General features: G+C 47.6%; 1 long non-coding RNA gene across 1 annotated transcript in view; it reads right to left on the bottom strand.

Annotated features, from left to right (window-relative positions):
- Positions 1-350: 350 nt before the first annotated feature.
- The window catches only part of LOC103658940, a 23,420-nt gene continuing 9,629 nt past the window's right edge, over positions 351-14,141 (bottom strand). The window contains exon 3 of the long non-coding RNA XR_567349.2: positions 351-622. This is a non-coding gene — a long non-coding RNA (uncharacterized LOC103658940). The remainder of the gene's footprint in view (positions 623-14,141) is intronic.

Below are 14,141 nucleotides of genomic sequence, written 5' to 3'. Positions count from 1 at the left end.
CTCAGAACCTGTTTCTTCATCAGTAAAACGAGGACGATGATGGTGGTACCCACTTCATAGGGCTAATGATGAAATGAGAGTCTAGCACTAGAATGCATTTAATCAATGTCATTGTTTATTATAATCAAATATATTTACAAAAAAACATTAACAGTGATTATTTCTGCTGGCAGCATTAGAGACAATTTTAAATTTCTTCTTTGTTTCCCAAATTCTCTTCAATAAGCATGCATTGTTTTTATAATCAGGAAAAAAAGTCAATTAAAATATAGATTTTTTTTTTAAGATTTTATTTATTTATTTGACAGAGACAGCCAGCGAGAGAGGGAACACAAGCAGGGGAAGTAGGAGAGGAAGAAGCAGGCTCCCAGCGGAGGAGCCCGATGTAGGGCTCGATCCCATAACGCCGGGATCACGCGCTGAGCCGAAGGCAGCCGCTTAACGACTGAGCCACCCAGGCGCCCCTAAAATATAGTAGATTGTTGATCCCAGTTCCTGATGACTCCTCAGAAACATGCTTTCTCCACTGCTCAATGAGCTCCGGGCCTAGGTCTCATCTTTTTTGGCACCGTTAGCAGGAAGTACATCATTTGGCACCCAGTAGGTAGTCGGTACTCATTTCCTAAACAAAAATCTCAATGGTAATTGCTTCAGGTTTTAATTTCTCTGTGTAATGAAACATCTTTTTCTTCTCCATGAATTCTTTTTCTTACTTAGGTCCAATTTTTAATCCTTTTATCGATTTAATTGAGTCCTTCCCAAATTTAGTCCTCTCCAAATTCTCCCCATCAGAATTCCTCTTAGACTGCTGAGCTGGGTTTAGGTAGGTTTTCAGCAAGCATTTCATCTGAGCTCCTCACAGCTCATGCCAATAGGTGATATGGATGGAACTCAGTTGAGATCAAATCTTCTTAGTAGCTAAATGAAGACCCAAGGGCCACAGTAACCTAGATTATGTAAAAATTATAAAAGGAATAGACATTTCCAAAGAAATATCATATTTTAACTTGAAACCCATAGTGAAAAGAGTGGTTGGTTGTTTTTTACCCATGGTAAAGAGTATAGGGTTATTGATGATTAAGTTTGGCGATTGGCTGGGGCACTTGGGTAGCTTAGTCAGTTAAGTGTTTGCCTTCGGTCAGGTCATGATCTCAGGGTCCTGGGATTGAGCCCCAAGCGGGGCTCCCTGGTCAGCTGGGAGTCTGCTTCTTCCTCTCCCTTTGCCCCTCCCCCCAATCATGCTCACACCCTCTCTCTCTCTCTCTTGCAAATAAATAAAATCTTAAAAAAAAAGGTTTCGCCTTTGCTATCATTTGGTTCCTTTGACCTTAAATGAATAAATGAAATGGTCAGGCAATCTCCAGGGAGGACAGGCTCAAGCATGATACTGTATTGGTGTTTATTCTATAAAAGCAAAAGCAAAGCAGACGACATTAGCCTTTGGCAGCTGATGTATGTTAGTTCTTTTCTCATATTATTGATAAACATAAGGCTCTCTCTCCAGGAATTTGAATTTGAAGGGAAGTCCAAAGAGGATTCCGGCTGAGCCACCTGAAGCAGGGCCCCATCTATACAGAGGCTGATACTCAGTTCCTCCTTTGATCTTGTGATCTACAATAGATTCCACTTTGATTAAGATGTTCAAACATTTAGACTCCTAACTAGGTCTTAAAAGGTGCTAGGCCAAGCTTGGGTCCAGGGCCAGGAGGCGGCCAGGGGTGGCAAGATGTGGGGAGGGTGGTCCTGTTGTTGACGGCGGCACAGGCAACATGGAGAAGGTGGAAGGAGAAAGAAAAGCTTGGGTGCCTGCATGCGTTGGTCAGGCTGGCTTCTGTCCCCTGTAACCTAAGATTCCAGTTCACATGATGCCAAAGCAGGGCTGCGTTCCTCTCGGCCCCTGTTCCTGAGCCCCTGATCCTGGCAGGGCAGGAGAAGCGCTTGCCCTCTCTGCCATGTTTTGGTCTCTCACACGAGCATCTGGCCCCAAAGCAGAAGAGCTCTGTCTTCTGCTGCCTGCAGCAACTCTCTCCAGACTGCTACAAACCTGGTTCTCATGAGCCTGGCTGCACACACCCTGTCTTTCCACCCTCTCTCTCTGCCCCCAGGCAGTGGGACATAAACTTCTTCTCTCAGCATTCAGGCAGCAGATGAATACATAAATGAAAATCAAATCATGCAAATCTCCTTGGCAGAGGGAGTTTGGGTTGCCAAACTTGCCCAGACATGCCTAAGCTGAGAAGTGAAGGTTGGTCAAGCTCATGTGTAAACCCTGGGTCATCAGGAAAATCCAGCTGATGAGGAGCATTGCTCCAACCCCTCCCACATGACGCTCCTGCAAAGAGCTGGTCCGGGGAAAACTCCACTTGTTCCAAGAGGATTCATCAAGAGGAAAACGCAAAGGATCTCTCCATGCCCAGGAAACGGATAGAAAAAGCAAGTGGCAGATGTGAAACGCTTCCCAGGAAAATGCTGCCATAGAGCAGACAAAAGCTATAAGCGAACAACTTCCAGCCATTTAAATGACTTGACAAAGGGACTGCCTCTAAGGAGAAAGAGTACAGGGAAAAGATGGTAAGGCATCAGGAGGTGAACCGTGAGCTCAGGACAAAAGTGGAAAAAAGAAAATGAAGAAAAACAGAAAACAGCCCAAGGGAGAAAAAACACTGCTGAAAATATTAAGGACACAGAAGGCAGGAATGACAAAAACTCAGCAAAATAAAATGGAAATAAAAGAGTTTAAAAGAATGAGATAGGCAAAGAAGCCCAATGACTTAACTTATTGAGCACCTGTGATGTGCAGGCACTGTTCTAGGCACTAAGGAATACAGCAGCTCCATAACCGACGTGGGCCCTTACAGCCCTTGAAACAAAACCGTGTTTTGTTTTCAGCTTTCCATACTGCCTATAGTTGATAATGCAGAGGCCACCCAAGAGACGGCCCATTGTCAAGATATGTCATGGTCTGGTCCTGCTGTCTGTCATCTGCAGGCATGTGGCATTATCCGACACTGGAACAGTCTCCTTCAAACTTAACTTGCAGACATCTAACTTTACCCCTGTCACCTCCTCTCAGCTGGGTTACTATTACAGGCTGAACTGTGTTCCCCCCTAAATTCACAGTGAAGCCCTAACCCCCAATGTGACTGTATTAGGAGACAGGGTCTTTAGGGGTGTAATTAAGGTTCAGTGAGGTCATATGTGGGGCCCTGATCCAGTAGAACTGGTATCCTTACGAAAAGAGGAAGAGACACCAGACCATGGATAATACCAAAGGCCATGTGAGCACATGGTGAGAGGGTGGTCCCCTACAAGCCAAGGAGGGGGCTTTTACCAGAACATGGATTTGCCAGCCCCTTGATGGTGGGCTCCTCCAGAAGGGTGAGAAGGTAAATGTCTATTGTCTAAGGCACCCAGGCTGCAGTATTTTGTTATGGCAGCTCAAGTCGATTAATGTTCACTCAATGTGCCCTGCTTAGCCTGGGACCATCTCTCCTTGGTGCTTCCTGAATAATGATCAGGACAAAAGGGCTGGTGAGCCATATAAGTCTATTTTGAAAATCTGGGATTCTATCCTGACCATTCCTGATCATCATGCTCCTTTTTTCCCCTAAAAGTAAGAAAGGGACCCAAAAATGGAGCGAGAGGACACAAATTTAATTGTTTCAGCTACCTGGGTTTTCTCGTTGACCTGAGATGGTCCTAGATCACAAAGATGATGGCCACCTGGTTGAGAGCCCTGCTCACTGAATCCTCTGTGGTAGGTTTCTGTAAATCCTGTAAAAACGCCCTTGTCACTCTTGCACTTGTCCCTTCTGGACAGAAAGTCTGGGCACGTGGTGGGGGCGACTGAATGAAAGATGAAGGTACAGGTGGTAGAATGGCTTGTGCCGATTCTGTGGGGTCAGGGGAGAGCAATACCCCCAGTGCCTGGGGAGGACACACCGTGGACCCTGGAGGTGCTGCGTTGTGAGGGCAGGGGTGCCATGACTGCATTCCTTGTTCACGAAACTTGGTGCAGTCACACGGTCTGCCTGGGCCAGGCGGCCCCTGCTGCTACCACCTGCCATCCTGTGGGGTTGGTCATCCTGTCTGCATGCTACAGAAATAGGAATATTCACAAGGTCATGGCCGTTTCTCAAGCACTGATGCTCCGATAGCAATCGCGACCACGCGTCTGAACACCCCCTCATACTGTTCAAACACCCAACTGGGACAACCTTTCTACCCGACTGATACAAATTCACCTGCTTCTCTTGATGCCCAAGTGGTCTTGGGTGAGGCCATGTATGGCATTCGGAGACCTGCTCTTGTTCCTCAGTCAAACCCATGTAAGACTGACCCAAATCGAACTCAATGACAAAGCCCAGCTGCAGTGACCTGTGCTCCTTTAAACTGCACCTCTGTGTGTGAGGGAAAAGGGCCTCAGAAGGTCCCTCCAGGGGGTCTGACTCTCAGCGGGGGGATGGCCCTTCCCAGGTCGGTTTCTTTCTTGGGTCTTCTGCCTCAGGGCTAGATTAGCGCCGGCTATTATATCCGCCCTGCCTGTAGACTTATAAAAATTGTGGAAAATTTTACATAAATAAAATTGATCATTGTAACCACTTTTAAGTGTACAATTCAGTGGCATTAAGTACACTCACAATGTTGGGTAACCATCACCACGATCTACTTCCAGAACTTCTCCATCATCCCAAACTGAAATTCCATCCCCATTAAACAGTAAGTCCCCATTCCCTGCCCCCAGGCCCTTGTAACCTCTATTCTACTTTCTGACTCCATGAGCTTGCCTTTTCCAGGGGCCTCACGTAAGCGGGATCATGCAGTATCTTTTGTACTTTTCCCGATTTCGCTTAGCATACTGCTTTCACAGTTCATCTGTGTTATGGCGTATGTCAGAATGTCCTTCCTTCTATGGTGGGATAATATTCCATAGCATGTATATAGCACATTTTGTTTTCATCTGTCCCTATATTTTTTTAGAGCTCTCCTTACCCCTTGGTGGTCAAGCCTCTGTTATCAGTTAATAATCATTTACATTCAACTCTCCCTGTTAACATCGTGTAGTTTCTGTCTCCTGACCAGAACCCTGACTGACACACTTGCCTTTGGAAACTGCCTTTTCACTCACTCCATGCGACCTTGGTGGGGCCAGTCATGGAGCCTGATTTCCCTCATCATGAACCATACTGCCCCACCACTAGGATAACAGTGATGGGTCTTGGGCAGGCATATGACCCAACCAGTGCCAGTCAGACTCATTCTCCAGGATCAATAGATGGATATGGGGGAAATGTGTTTCCATAACGTTTGCCACATTGGGGTTCTTGCCACCACGTTCCCAGACATGTGTAGAGGGCTAATCTTGTGGTAGAAGAAACTGAGACCAATACACAAGGGAAAATAGAGATGGAGAGGTTCCTAATATGTCCAGAGGCAGTGTAGCCTAAGAAGAAGGTCAGAATTTAAGGAGGCAAGGGAGGAAATAAGAAGAATGGGTAAGAGCAGCCAGAACTGCAGAAGAAGGTAGAGGAAGGTGGTATCATGCTATCGTGATCATTGTGGTATCAAGAGAGGATTTTTTTTAAAAGAAGGAAAGGGGTAGGGCGCCTGCGTGGCTCAGTCAGTTAAGCCTTCGACTCTTGGTTTCTTGCGGTTGTGGGATCGAGCCCCACATCGGGCTCTGAACTCAGCACGGAGTCTGCTTCAGATTCTCTCTCCCTCTCCCTCCCTCTTGTGCTCTCTCTCTCAAATACATAAATAAAATCTTAAAAAAAAAATAAAAGAAGGAAAGGGGTTAAAAAAAGGGGGGGGGCTGGAAACCGGCTCCTGGATTGGGCAGTAGGCTGTGGCTGACTGGAGTGAGAGCACGGCAGCGCAGCACTCTGCTTCAGCCTGGGCATCTCTCCCTGTCCGTCTCCAGCACCCTCAAGAGCCCTGGGCTCGGGCCATGCTTGCCATTCTCCAAAGGTGCCACAGCTCTCGAGCTTCCCCAGCTCCTGCTCTGGACCAACTCTAACTGACTGCCAAATTCAAGTCAAGCTCAGCTCATCAGAGAAGCCGCGCAGGTCAGTTCCTGGATCCCGGGGAGGAGCGGCTCCGGCAGCCCTGTGTCTGTCCCTTCTCTGGATGACTTAGGATGCGGATGGCTGGGCACATCCGTCTCCTCTGCCAGCCTGAGGACTCCTGTAAAGCGGGGGGCTTCCGTTTATGCATCTCTGCATTCCAACCCCTCAGCACAGGGCCTGGCCTTGAAAGGAGCTTAGTGCACGCTAATGGATCAGCGCCTGCAAGGGTGCACTCGCCAGTTCTCCTGTTACAGGAGAATGAGATCTGGTTGCCATGGTGCTGAGAGAGAGATTTCTCCACCTGCTGTTTTCAGGAGGAACAAATCACAGAGAGCTGAATGCATCTTGGCATCTGGCCAGCAGGAGGATGCCAGCCAACCCTGAGATGGCAGAGACACCTTTCCAGCTAAACAGATCTTTTCACCCTTTTCTTCCAGGCAGGTGAACTGTTGAGTAACATCAAAGAATTTCCTTTCGTCTGTCCCTGGAAGATTTAAAGGGCTTCTCTTTTGCCAGTATCCCACTCTGCTCTCGTGCCAGTTTCCTCCCCTCTCCTATTACCACCCCCTCCACCCCGTACCTTCTATCCCTTGTCTGCTACCCTCAGACAGAGGCTTCCAAACTACAGCCAGGGGGCCAAATCCTCCAAAGGCCTCAGTCTTTGTCTGAAGGCCTTCAACGGACGGGGTGAGGTGTACCTCCATTACGGAGGTTCACTTTACTGGCCTACTGATTTAAATGCTCTTATCTAAAAACTCCCTTACAGCAACATCCAGACATGTTTGACCCAGTATCTGAATGCCATGGCCTAGCCAAAGTGACACATGAAATTAACCATCACACTGAATGACCCAGTTCTTGTCAATGAGATGGCAGAAGTTGCTGCACATGGCTTCTGGGAGGGTGCCTGAGGAGGGAGGGAGCTGTGCTGGCCCATGTTCTGGTCCTGCTTCCTTATCCTTTCTGCCTAACATGTGGGTCTAATGCTTGATGATGTGAGGAACAAAGGCAGAAGAGAAATTACTAAATTTCCTTACTACCTACAGCCCACTGACAAGTCCTTGAAACAGGCAGAGTGACATTCCTCTAGGGACTCCACTGCCTTGATGTTAATACTTTGCTAAGGGCAAAGGCAATCTTAGCCAGACCCCTCCAGGATCCCGAAAGTCTACTTTAACATATAAAAATTCCTTTAGAAATTTCTTTTATGTCTAAACTCCCCAAGACACGTATTGGCAATCATCCCCCAAGTATATGGCCCACCGAAGGGTCTCATGAGTAAGGTTTTATTAGATGGTAGTTCAAGACCTTTTCCCAACAATAGCTAGCCCCTCACGGTCCTGGAAACCTTGCTTCCAAAATTCCTTAGAGACTGCACTAACCCTAACCCCCTCCCAGCTTGAAAGTATATAATCGGCCACTTCTCATGACCCCTGGTGCAGCTCTTTCTACCCACGGGTCCTGTCCCTGTGCTTTAATAAAACCACCTTTTTGCACCAAAGACGTCTCAAGAATTCTTTTTTGGCCGTCAGCTTCGAACCCTGATGTCTTTCCTCCGTCACTTAGCACTTCATCAAACATCAAGAAGTCAGCCCCAACATCCTCAAGTCTTGAGCCTGCCCTGGATTTCTCATCTTTGCGCTTCTTTGTAGATGGCTGAAAAACAGAGCACTGTGTTGTTCTGTGTCTGTTTTTCATGTGTCTGTGACTTACAGTCAAATGCAAGTCTTACCTAATACACCGGCCTCCGCTTCTTGGCCATTCAGAGCTGCTTCATTCTTGAGCCTGGCCTCCAGGCTCCTGCTGACTCTGTGAGTCCTCCTGCTGTCCCCCTAATACATGTCCTGTCATTGGGGCTAGCCTGAATAGGATCTTGTTTGTATCCAAGAATCCTTCCTGGTAGACGGCATATGCTAGGTGGGAGGGTGTGATGGGAAAACAGAGATGAAAGAAAATCTTCCAGGTATGAATACACGCAGAGGCCAAAGGCAAATGACCACTCCTCTTTTAAGTTAGTAAGGCTGGATCACACAGTGAGTGGGGAGTGAGGCTAGGAGGCAGGCCATGGTGACACTGGGTTTCATCCTGAAAACACGGGGGTGGGTGGGTAGGTTTTGTGTGTGTGTGTGTGTGTGTGTGTGTGTGTGTGTGTGTGTGTAGGTCACATGATCGCATTTCCAAATCAGGAATCTCGCTATAAGTGTAGTGAGGAGAAAAGATTGCTGGGAGCAAGTCTAAAGACAGGGAAACTTGTCGCAGGGATCCAGGTTAGAGATGATGGAGCAGTGGGGAAAGGAGAAACAGATTTTAGGGAGACTTGGAGATAAAATCTATTCGATAGGTAAAGGATAGAAAGAGGTCAAATTCAGAAGCAAGAATTCTCGCTTGAGCACCTGGATGGATACCACTCCTTCCTCTGGCAGGCAGTTTATCGTCCTCGCACCACCTCTGTACCCATGGAAGTGTTCCTGGTGCCAAGGAACTTATTATCTCTCATCCCTCTCCTGAAATTGTAATAGTCACAGTCTTTCAGGTGGTCTTAGGCTACATCATCAGAGGTACTGAGTTCAGAACCAGGGAGGTGATGCTCTTGACCCCCTGACTCTGGTTAGAACAGACACCAGGTGTATCATGTCTAATCTTGGTCCCTAACTACAAGGGGGAGTTTAACACCTGGAACTGTCTAGGTAAGGGGGTCATCAGTAAACTACACCAATGAGGAAGTTCTGGGGGCTTAGGGACCAGATAATTTTTAAGGGTATAAGGCTCCTGTGTGCAAATGTTTAAAGGCAGAGGGTACAGAGGGTTCTTTGTGGCCCTAGAGTACACAGCAAGGACTGGCAGGCTGAAGCTGTAGGGAGGCATATTTTTGTCCAACATAAAGAACCTTCTCTGGGTCAGAGCTGCCCTGTGTGGACAGGAAGCCCAGAGAGGAAACGAATAGCCCATATGAGAGGTGTTTGGGAGGAAGCTGAGGGAGTCTTCTTCCCAATCCCAAGGGAGCGTGGAGCAGGGACCACAGCTCAGATGCTCACAAGGGCCAGGTGAGGCATTAGCAGGAGCAGTCCAGCTCAAGGTGCACACATTCTAAATGAAAACCGAGAGCAGCACAAATGCGGTGCAGTGTGACAAATCCTGCCACAGAGGCGGGGCTGAGTCCACTCACGGCTTCGGCCATGGAAGGTGAGGGGCGGAGGGTGCGAGTTTGCCAGGGGTGCCGTAACAATGCCCCAGACTGGGGGACTCAAACAACAGAAACGTATTGTCTCCCTGCTCTGGAGGCTGGAAGTGTTGCAGGGCCGTGCTCCTTCTGAAACTGGTAGGGGAGATTCTTCCAGCTTCTGTCAGTTCCGGGTGTTACCTGGCTTCTGGCAGCACAATTCCAACCTCTGCCTCCATCTTCATGTGGCCATCTTCCCTCTGTGTCTGTGTCTGTGTCCAATTTCCCCTCATTTTATAAGGACACCAGGCATATTGGATTAAGGGTCCACCCCAGTCCCATATGAACTCAACACATTATATCTGCACTGACCCCCTTCCCAATAAGGTCACATTCTGAGGTGGCCTGATCTGAGGGCACAACGGAAACCACAACCCGAAGTCTGAAGTCCCATTCCATTGGAGACTTGTCAATCTAGGAGTAACACCTGGCTTCGGTGAGCCTTTTGTTTGTCTGTTTTGGCCTGTCTTGTGTTTGGAACTTATATAAACTTCCTCCTTCCCATCAAACTGGCAAAGCTAGAGCCCCACTAATTTTCAGTGGCTGACCCACCCTTTCTCTGCAGGAGAGGCATGGTGGGCCTGAATGACTTCACAGGGCTGAGAAGGCCTTGGAGGGCTTCGCTATGCTCACCATCTTGGGGCAGGGTCTCTCGTGCTGGAACTCTGGCTCCTTTCTGCTCTGAAAGCCTCTGAAAGCTGGGCCTGCACTGCCTGACACAGCCTGCTCGCTGACTAGGTGCTAGTTTGTGGGGAACTGCTCCCCTCTGCTGGACAGAGGGAAACCTGCTCTCCTTCCATTTCTTAGGGGTTTGTTTCCCAAAGTCACAAGTTCATAAACCCAAAGTAAGAGTGGGAAGGGGCCAGAGGTCAGCAGGTCCAGTCCCCTTCATTGTTCAGAGAGGGAGGCTGAGGCCAGAGAGGGGAAAGGCCCTGTTGAAGGCCACAGAGAGAGTTAGGGGAGGAGCTGGGATTAGACACGAGCCTCCTCCCTCCCACACCAAGGTCTGGGAAGCATCTCTTAGGATCCTAGAGGCATGGGCTGGAAGAAAACAAGAGTGGGGCTCCCGGGCTTCCCACACATACCTTAGCTTGGAGGACAAATGGCAGGAGAAGTCAAAATAAAAGGGGTGGGTACCTCACTACAAGCAGAGGCATGAGAAAGCAGGAGAGATACTGGCCCAGAGAAGTATACCAGGACCATCAGTCAGTCTACTCACTCGGGATAATTCCCCATCAGCCTGTGTGAGTGATCCCAGCACAACCCAACTCCATACTCCTAAAAAGTCATGTATCAACAGAACTTCTGTAAGTCAAATGCTCTCTTCACTCTCTCCCTCCTTCTCCTGTATCCCAGACATCTTTACTATCTTTCTCATAGCTGGCCCATGGCAGTTTGGTAGCTCGGGCAAGCTTACTGCTCTAACAAATAGAGCAGAATGTATCACAGCTCAAATGCAATAGAAATTTACTTTTCACTCATGTCAACACAGTTCAAACAGCTTATCAGGAAAAGGAAGGGCAATGGGCTCTCAGGGACCATAGTCACTCAGGGACCAGGCTCTGCCATCTTTAACATGTGCACATCAACATCCAGCCAACAGAGAGGTAAGGGCACAGAGGTCAGCACACAGGAGTTCTTCCAGGCTGGGCTGGGAAGTAGCATGTGGCAAATTCAATCATGTGCCGTTGGCTGGAACTCAAAGGATCCAGAAGGGACAAGACAAAACTAAATCTAAACCTGGGTTAAATGTTGATTCGATGGGAGATGTGGCACACAAGAATGTGGCTCAGAGAGCTCCTACTACAGGGAGCGTCACTGACCGAGGACCCCAACTGTTGCCCTTTGAAATCTGTGACGGTGCTGGTGTGGAGTCAGGTTGCTCCCTGCCAGTGACTGAGTGCAGCCCACACGCTATGACAGATGGTTCCTATGAGTACAGGGGACTCTTGTGTTGTCAGCTTGGTTCCAGAACTCCCCAATGGCTTTGCTGAACCTTCCTGAGACCACGTGGCAGGGCTCGGATGCTTTACCCAGTTGTTGCTCCCTCGCCTTCACTCGGGGTCGGACTGGCATCATGGTCTGGTGGTTCTCCTGGCCTCCCTGATTCCTCCCTACTTCCTTTCAGTTTCCCTAATCAAATCCTGGCACACTTAATCCTGCCTGGTGTCTGCATCTTGGAGGACCCAGTCTAACACAGGAGTCAACTCTCTGGAATTGACTATTCCAAGTCCACTGGGGTCATTTAGAGCAGACGGTGAAGGCAGACAAGACACGTTGAACAAAAGATGCTCTGGGTACACCCAGAACTTGCTTATGTCATATAGCGGTACCAGGGGTTAGGATACCACATGTTTTGTAGGGGACACAATGTGACCCAGAATAGTCTCCACGCTCAGCTGGGCGACTCCTTTCCACATTTCCCCAGCAGGATTGCTCTTCAGTTCTTCACAAGGGCTTTTCCAGACCTTCTCCACCCTCCGCAACATCACAGCCAAGAAACAATTCCCCTTGCACGCAACAAATGACTTTGCCTCCTCCTTCACAGAAAACCAAACACTAACAGCAGGGAAATCCCTTACCTGCACCATCGGTCTCTACGTGATCCATCTTCTACTCCTGCCCTCCCCCACCATATTCCTCCTCAGGTCTAATCCAGACCCTGTTTTATGAATCCCTTTCCTCTGAGGCAGGGATGTTACTTCTCCCCACTTGTCTGCATGCCAGGAAATGACACCCCAATCTACCCATTTGCTCAGGCTCACAATATCCACAAGTCCATCTTCGTGATTTTCTTTTCCTGCCTCTCCTGCTTCCTCTAACATGACTAATCCATCAGCATGTCCGATTTGCTTTATCTTCCAAGTTTTTCCAAAACCAGCCTGTCTCAGCATGTCCACTGTTACTCCTCTGATCCAGAAAACCTAACTGATAGTTACCAAAACCTCTTAACTGCTTTCCCTGTCTCCATTCTTGTCTCATTCCAGCCCAATCTCTGCACACAGCCAGAATGATCATCTTAAAACAGACGTCAGATCATTTACTCCCCTGCTTACAATGCTTCAGCAACTCCCTGTTGCATTTTTTTTTTTTATCATGGCCTACAAGATCTATATGATCTGGACTTTGCAGACTTCTCTGATCTTATTTCATATCTTTATGGCCCCTTCCCACTCTTACTTATGATAATAAGATATAATATCTTGTTTATCTTTCCCCTTTTCATTCACAACATTCCAGACACATGAGTTTTCTTACTATTCTTTACACAAGCCAAGTAGGCTCCTACCTCAGGGCCTTTGTACATGCCATTACTTCAGATCTTCTCACGGCTGATTCCTTGTTATCTCTATATCCTAGATCAAATGTTGCCTCCTTGGAGAGGCCTGACCACCTATCTAAAGACTAGCCTCATCTCATCTCATGCTTTACCAGATTTCCCTGCTTTAGTATTATTATTACTATTATTATTATTATTATTAGAGAGGAAGGGAAAAAGAGAGGGGCAGATGGAGAGAAAGAATTTCAAGCAGGCTCCACAAAGCCTGACGTGGGGCTTGATCTCACAACCCTGAGCTGAAATTAAGAGTTAGACGCTTAACCGACTGAGCCACCCAGGTGCTTCTCCCTGCTTTATTATTATTTATATTATATTATATTATATTATATTATATTATATTATATTATATTATATATTATTAGAGTCCTTATCACTACCTGAAACTATTTATTAACCAGCTTATATTTATAAAGATTTTATTTATTTTATTTTATTTTAGAGGGAAAGAGAGAGACAGTACGAGTGAGGGCAGCGGCAGATGAAGAGGGACAGGCAGAGGATCTCGAGAAGACTCCAGGCCCACCATGAAGCATGACCTCACAACCCTGAGATCATGACCTGAGCTGAAACCAAGAGCTGGACGCTTAACTGACTGAGCCACCCAGACTCCCCTAAGCATCTTATTTTAATATTGCCCGCTTGGTCCCAAAAACCTAAGCTCCTTGTAAACAGGATGTTTGTCAGTTTTGTTCATTGCTGTCCTCCCAGTGCCTAGAAAAATGCTTGGCACATAGTAGGTGCTTGGTAAATGTTTATTGAATAACTATGTGACAGGAGCCAGGGCTCTTAAGCATTACAGAAGTTTCAGGGAGGACACTGTGACATTCTCTGTCCAAATCCTAGGAGGTACCTTGGAGGCCAACAGTGTAGTCACTTTTGTGCCAAGTTGCAGCAAAGGAATTCTTTCAAAGATGAGGAGTCCCAGCACTTGGATCCAGCCCCCCAAGGGGCACCACAGTAACCACCTCTCACTGAGACTCTGGCACTGTGACCAGATGGTATTTGGGAACAGCTGCTGGTCTCCATTTCTTCTGGGTCCACAGACCTCTGTTCCTCGTCTCAGAGAAAATCTTGCTACTCTAGCCACTTCTGCTTCTCACTGTACAAGTCCCTAAGTGGCTATCTTCCCCTGACTCCTAATTTAACAGTTTTAGAAGATTAAATCTTCCCTTACCTATGCCCTGGGGATCAAGGAAGGAAGGGAGGATAAGCCATTGTCTTTTTTCCCAATGTTTCCACACCAGTGAAATCAAAACAGAAATTGATCTTACAGTAAATTACCCTGCCTTAACCACTGACCGAATCACTAAGGTTTCAAGGGACCTTACCTCCTTGTTGTTGCAGAACAGAAGCTAAAACAAATCTTTGCTAAGGGATGCTGGAAGTTGAGGCAAAACTTTGGGGTTAATGGCTCAGGGGCCAGAAAGGAGAGTCAGTGCCTGAGAATTATGGAAGTCAAACCACATGGGTCACAGGCCAGTTTCACTCACCCTGTATTTAGAATCTTCTTCAGGGC

Source organism: Ursus maritimus, unplaced genomic scaffold, assembly GCF_017311325.1.
Source record: "Ursus maritimus isolate PB19 unplaced genomic scaffold, ASM1731132v1 scaffold_3, whole genome shotgun sequence".
Lineage (NCBI taxonomy): Eukaryota > Metazoa > Chordata > Mammalia > Carnivora > Ursidae > Ursus > Ursus maritimus.
This window is presented reverse-complemented; position numbering and strand designations above follow the sequence as displayed.